General features: G+C 37.1%; 1 pseudogene across 1 annotated transcript; it reads left to right on the forward strand.

Moving 5' to 3' along the window:
• The first annotated feature begins 2571 nt into the window (after positions 1-2571).
• Positions 2572-4857, forward strand: LOC101311371 (annotated as a pseudogene). The gene is made up of 8 exons (XR_184584.1): positions 2572-2598; positions 2703-2851; positions 2962-3345; positions 3636-4029; positions 4126-4231; positions 4311-4402; positions 4497-4565; positions 4667-4857. The product of XR_184584.1 is annotated as a lysine histidine transporter-like 6-like (transcript).
• The last annotated feature ends 2329 nt before the right edge of the window (positions 4858-7186 follow it).

Consider the following 7186-nt stretch of genomic DNA (forward strand, 5'->3'; position numbering starts at 1 on the left):
GAGAGAGAGAGAGGGGAAACCAGATCAGGAATAAGAGGAGGAGAAAGAGATAAGATTTGTGTGGTTTAGTTTTCACAGGGTAATACGCTTTTTCTCAAGAATCATTAAAATGGACACAAGGATAAGACTTTAATTGGAATGGGCTTTAGTTTTCAAATATTTGGGTATTAGGACATTTTCCCTTAGAATTTCATGAGGAATAAAAACAAAACCCTAAAGACGTGAAAAGAGAGAGAGAGAGACGCAACAATATTTGCTAAAGAGAAAAGAAGAACAGAGCCTCACCATCGCTCAACCCGAGTCCCTATCTCTTCCATTGTTTCTTCCATCTCTCTCTCTCTCTAATTTCTCATACTGCGTTCTGTTTTTGCTTCAATTTTTATTTGTTTTTGAGCTAATTGTGCGAGCTGTGCTTTCAATTAGCTAGGGTTTGACCAAGTCACTTGCCATGACTGTGCTCTCCGAGATCGGCGACAAGACCTTCTTCGCCGTCGCTATGAGTGTTTAGTTGCTTCCTTTGTTTAAGTTTCGATACTGATTCAATTTGAAGTGATTTGGAGTAGTCGAGAGTAGGTTTGACTTACTAAAATGAACTGTAAGTCATCTGCTAATTTTTTTGGGTCAGTATTTAGCAATTAGCATACATATCTTAATTAGTTAAGAAATCAATGACAGTTTGTTCATTAACAGTACGTAATATATGTTATTAACCTTGTCATATCACTCGGTTCTTTTTGATGGGTAAGGCTAGGATGAGTTGATGCATACCAGACATCAACTATTTTAAAATAATATATAAAAATGAACTACATGTTGTACAGGTAAACAAATCATCCATTAATATTGTGACATGTGTACAAAAATTACAATTTTAAGAACCTTTTAATTATGTTATATGTGAATTGTCCAAAAACTTGTAATGAGGGTCGTAAATGTTGTAATTACTTAGTTTACCACTAAATACGTTAAATGTGGTATTTGTAGTAAAAATATCACGAATAGTGTAATTTACTTAAAAAATGACCATAATTACATAAAAAAGAACTATTTTACAAGATTAACGACTTCAGATAATGTAGGTCTGATTATTAATATTTACATTCGTTGTCACTAGAGATAAAATTATTGTTATTTTCGTAAAAAAGATCGTGTTCCAAGTAACATCAAGAATACAACTATATTTACCAATTATACCTTAGTTGTTGTAATCTATCGTAAAACACGTTGTATTATAAGTAATTATCTCAATCACAACAAAATTTACTTAAAGTAAGGTATTAATTACTAGATAAAAGACTTTATTACACAAACAACTTATTTACTATATAAGGACTTTATTACACAAACAACTTATTTACTATATGTACATCAGTTTTACCATTATTACGACAATTTGTTTTCAAATTGGTAAATTAGTTCTCGAACTTGTAATTGAAAAAATTACTACAATTATACAAGCTTGATTACTACTTTTTCAACAATTCGTCGACTTATCAATCAAAGGGTTTTTATACAAAGAACTACCATGAAATCGACATTAATTACTACTTTCACCTCAATTGTCGATAAACGATGTAAAAACGTCGTCACATAACCTAAAACTTCTTAAAGGACATGATTTACAATATAAACATCTTCATTACATCATAATGGTCTCAAAAACAATTTACTCATATTAATAACATTTTACTTGTATTACAATACATTTATTGTTTTATTGGTATACATGTTCTCTAAACTTGTAACATGAAATTTTGAAGACTTTGTATTTATTTATTTATTTTTCTTTCTTTTTTATCCCCAATGCCTTCTCTCTGTAACTCATCTTTCCCGATGAGCAATGACCATAATCAACCAAACAAGTAGAATTCAAGTCTAGAATAAGAATGGAACGCGCCCCACGCGCGTAGAATTGGAAATTTGGGTTGCTGCAAGTTTCAAGACTGGTGGCCTCCATGGCCAAATTTTGTGCCAAGCTCCTGTTTATCAGCCGATTCCGGCTTGGACTTGGTGGGTGCCTTACCGATCGGGGAATTTAGAAAATTTCAAGTTTCGCTCAAGATAGAGGCTGGGTTCTCGAACCGATATTTCTACAAACCTCTGCGTGAAAAGGATGAGCCAGTGTACTGCGTGAAAAAGATGAGCCAGCCAGGCAACAATAAGTCTTGGATCAAATGTGGATCCCCATGTCAGTTTCAAGTCAACAAATGATATTATTTTTAGAGCCATATTAAAATTTTGGACTTAATTGATGATGTTTGAGAGTATAAGGACCAACGTGATTAAAACAAAAAGTCAGGGACCAAACTGATTTTAGCTCTAAAGTTCAGGGGTTAAACTGAATTTAATCCTTAAAATATTTACTGCTTCCTGCATCAGTTTTTTTCTTCTACTTATCTAATTAGTCTTTAAAAGCACTTGTGGGGATAAGCAATGTGCATCCCACATTTCCTTCTATGTTCCATTTTCAACACTTTGGCTTAACTTTTTAGGTCACTAAGCCCTATATAGATGATGATGGTCACTGAACTCCCACACTGAAAGTGCTTCTCTGTCTTCATTGCTAAAAAGATGGTTTCAACTTCTCCTCCTCCAAAGGTGAGCACCACCACCCTTTACGTAACTCACACCAATCATACACTTGGTACTTGTTTTTTCAATTTTCACTCTGTTTGTCTGATTTTCCATGTTCCAAATTCTAGCAGCAGGAAGCTCTTTCAGACAACAAATGGAAGGAGGAGGCAGACAACACATGCCGCGCCAAATGGTGGTACTCCACCTTCCACACCGTCACCGCCATGATAGGTGCCGGTGTCCTCAGCCTACCATATGCCATGGCCTACTTAGGATGGTACTATACTGATCATACTCGATCAAACTACTTAGCCAAGCAGGGTTCTTGTACTTATAGACCAAAGTCATAAAACCATTTTTCTATCTTCTTTGTTTTCGCTATGTCAGGGGTCCGGGGACAATGGTACTGGCAGTTTCTTGGTGCATGACCTTGAACACCATGTGGCAGATGATACAACTCCATGAATGTGTTCCAGGGGTTCGCTTTGATCGGTACATAGACCTCGGTCGACATGCCTTCGGTCCTAAACTCGGGCCATGGATCGTGCTTCCACAGCAGCTAATCGTCCAAATTGGGTGTGACATAGTGTACATGGTCACTGGGGGAAAGTGTCTGAAGCAGTTCATGGAGATGGCGTGCTCTAGTTGCACACCAATCAAGCAATCCTACTGGATTTTGATGTTTGGTTCCATTCATTTCTTCCTTTCCCAGCTTCCCAACTTCAACTCTGTCGCTGGTGTTTCGCTAGCAGCAGCTATCATGTCACTAAGGTATAGAACTCTTTGTCTAACTTCTCACTTCAACTTTACTCTTGGAGTTACGATTAGAGTCCAAACTTTGGTACAACTCCCTACTGAGAAACGTTTATTGGTCACAACAAATCTGTCTGTAATAGGATCATAGGAAGTAAGGACGTTCGTAATATTTTGGACCACTGAATCTATATTAATGTAACGATATATTAATTTGTCGATAAATTAGTAGGTTATTATTTGCAAAGATAATATTTTTTGGCTCAAGGTTATCCTACTACTCAGTTGAAGTTCTTATTACTGTGCAGTTATTCCACAATAGCTTGGGCAGGTTGCTTAAGTAAAGGCCCGGTAGATAATGTTAGCTACGCATACAAGAAAACAAGATCAGTCGATTACATGTTCCGGGTGTTCAATTCACTTGGTCAAATCTCGTTTGCATTTGCCGGACATGCTGTGGCTCTTGAAATTCAGGCAACAATGCCATCAACTCCGGAGAGGCCTTCAAGAATACCGATGTGGAAAGGTGCCGTCGGAGCCTATATTATTAATGCAATTTGCTATTTCCCGGTGGCCCTGATCGGTTACTGGGCTTTTGGGCAAGATGTTGCTGATAATGTCCTAGTGGACCTCAAGAGACCTGCTTGGCTAATTGCATCTGCAAATTTAATGGTTGTTGTCCATGTTATTGGCAGCTATCAGGTAAATGAGTACCACTACACTCGCCAAATTTGTTTACCAAATGATGATCATTAGTTCATTACCGATATGAATGTAACTAAAAAGTTGCGTGTCTAGGTTTTTGCTATGCCCGTTTTTGACTTGTTAGAGAGGATGATGATGAAAAAACTGAACTTCCCACCTGGAGTGGCACTTAGACTAGTTGCTAGATCAGCTTATGTTGGTAAGATTCCCAATCATAATATATTTTTGATTTTGATCAATCATTTGATTAATACCTCAAGTACTTCCCTCTCTTTCAGCATTCACATTGTTTGTTGGAGTCACCTTCCCTTTCTTTGGAGACCTTCTTGGTTTCTTCGGCGGATTTGGTTTCGCCCCAACTTCATACTTTGTAAGTCATTCTCTCACTCGCCCTCTATTTTGTTTCTCTTATCTTACAAGTCTTCAACAAGAAAGTAATCATCTCGAGCATGAAAATTTTACAGCTTCCTACTATAATGTGGCTAGCTATCAAGAAACCGAAGAGATTCAGCACCAATTGGTTCGTCAACTGGGTAAGCAAATTAGATAATTCATCCCCTCAATTTCTTTGGAACAATAGAAATATACACGAGTAAAAAGTTGCTTGACAATCATATATGACTGTTTTGTGCAGGCTTCCATATTCGGTGGAGTGTTGTGTTCATTATGTTAGCATCCACCATTGGTGGTTTCAGGAACATCGTCACTGACGCATCCACATATCGTTTCTACACTTAAATTATAACCAAATTATGTCATTGATTGGACCAAAGTACCAAACTCATATACTATCAAACTAGTACTTGGTTATACCAAAATACCAAGGACTAGGTTATTTGATGCTGCCACTTGAATCGTGTGGATCCTGTCTACACCAATCTACCAAGTAGTTCTTCTGCATTTTCAGTTGGTAACATGTTCCTTTGCTCGAGCAAAAGCAGTGAAAGGAGTATTTTAATTAGCTTTTTTATTTTTGAGTTGAAAAGGTCGTCTAATATGAAATTCAATAAGCAGTACAATGATAACATGTATGTTAAGGCAGTCAGAAAATGCTATCACTCAGGATACACAAATCGTGTGCTCTCTCCTCACACAAGAATACAATCAAGCACACCCCTAACACATCCACCTTTTTTGATTAAGCACTAAGCCAAAAGATTAATACCTTATGCACGAATGAAATAAGCAAGAGGTATCCAATCTCTTGCCGAACTCGAGCAAAAAAAATAAATTAAAGTCATACATACAATCCCTTAGAAAAAGAGAAAGTAGGCTCAAAACAAACCAAAAAACTGAAAAACTAGAAACCGACCAGCCCAGGTCGCACTGATGAGTGATGACAACTTCAATAAAAGGGAATATGCAGTCCAAGTACTGATCGATGAAGCTTGGTTATCCCGGGCATGACCCTTGACAATAATGCTGTTAATATTATGCAAGAAACTATAGCAGACAACAATGACTTGTCAGTGGTGATCATATGCGCTCAGGCTGATGCTGAAGAACACGGCGCACACAACAAAGGCAAAATGGGCTTCTGAGTTCATTACTCGAACCCTGCAAGTGGAGGATGTTAATGAAACCGATCACTTAAAGGAATATCTCCTTTCATTCTATACTGTACATGCTCATATGGAATTTCAATAAAAAGTTATTATTTACAGTACCTTATAACATGGGCTAGCTTATTTCTTTCACATTTGCAGTTACATAAAGTTTATAAACGATGAATCAGTACAAGTTTCTAAAAATTACAACTCCAGTTTAATTTAAATACCAAAGTATGGAATTCAGATGGAATAACGTCACTGTCTGGCGCTAGTGAATTTTAGGTAGGTAATGCACTTATAGGAAGTAAATCGAAACCGATTCCAGTGAGGCGGTGTCTCTCTTGACTCTTGAGGCGGGAAATTTTCTAAGATACCTACATGTTTGTGATACCTACATTTATCGACATGACAACAAATTTGTTGTTGTTTTGGTAAAGATAGTCATTACTTGAGTAATTTACAAGTTTATGAACAACTTGTTGTCGTTGTATATATTAACTTGGTTCAATTATATGTAAATGTGTAAAACAAATGTAGTAATTTTGTTATCAATGCTATAAATTTTACTCACTTAACTTTTCATTTTTGTTCAATTAGTGATAAAATGAGTGTATGATATACATCCTAGTACCGTAGAAAACCCTCTGAACAAGAATGTTAGCAGACTTAATTATGTAGGCAATTTGGTTGAAGAGCTTAAAGTGTTGATCACCCAAAGTCCCAAACTAGTATGCAAAATGTTTCATCGTTCCAATTTATGTATTTGAAAGAGCCTTGTGATCTCAGCTGGTATAAAAGGAATTAATCTTTAAATCTTTATAGTTTGATCAGGCTATCAACGTTATAGTTGAAGGGCTGTCCTCGAGAACCTTTACTTCGAACAGGTAGAAAGCCAATCCGATCGAGCGAGCCGGTCGATATTAAACATTCCTGCACATCTCCTAATATTTTCCGATGGCTAAGTCATAGCTTATGCCCTAATATATCTGCCTTCTCTGAATTTGGTATAGATGTTGAAGCAAATCCTTGGGCGAAAACAAATCCCACGTACAATAAACAATTATATGCTTCCCCAACTTGTGCCATTATTGACCAAAAAAAAAAAACTTGTGCCATTGGAAGTTTGTGGGGACTCGATCATCTCTGGTTCCATTCGATGAATTCTTCCCTTGAGATCTGACTGGGAAATTTTCAATCTAAGATATGCTTCCCCCGCTTGTCCTCGATGAAGCCGATTTCATTGACCCTAAGAAATCTGGGTTCTTCACGTTCATAGCCATTCATGCAGAAAAAGCACCTTGAGCGTTATCCAATACGTGCTTGTTTGTAAAGAGGATTATAAACAAGTGTTTATATACGCAGACTATTGCGACTATTGCACAGTTCTGGCCGCCACCCAACGTTCTCCTTGCAAGGAAGAGGCAGGCACTTGCACTATATATACCAGTTCATGCAAGCACCAAATCACTTCAACTCATACCAACTGAAGTTCGATTGAAAGCAATCATATCGATCACGTACTTAGCTTCATTTGGTTCTGGAAACAAATGGCTCTCCATCAAGTTTTAGCATCTCCAGTTCAAACCCTGAATGCTGCTTTCGAT

Source organism: Fragaria vesca, linkage group LG4 (genome assembly GCF_000184155.1).
Source record: "Fragaria vesca subsp. vesca linkage group LG4, FraVesHawaii_1.0, whole genome shotgun sequence".
Lineage (NCBI taxonomy): Eukaryota > Viridiplantae > Streptophyta > Magnoliopsida > Rosales > Rosaceae > Fragaria > Fragaria vesca.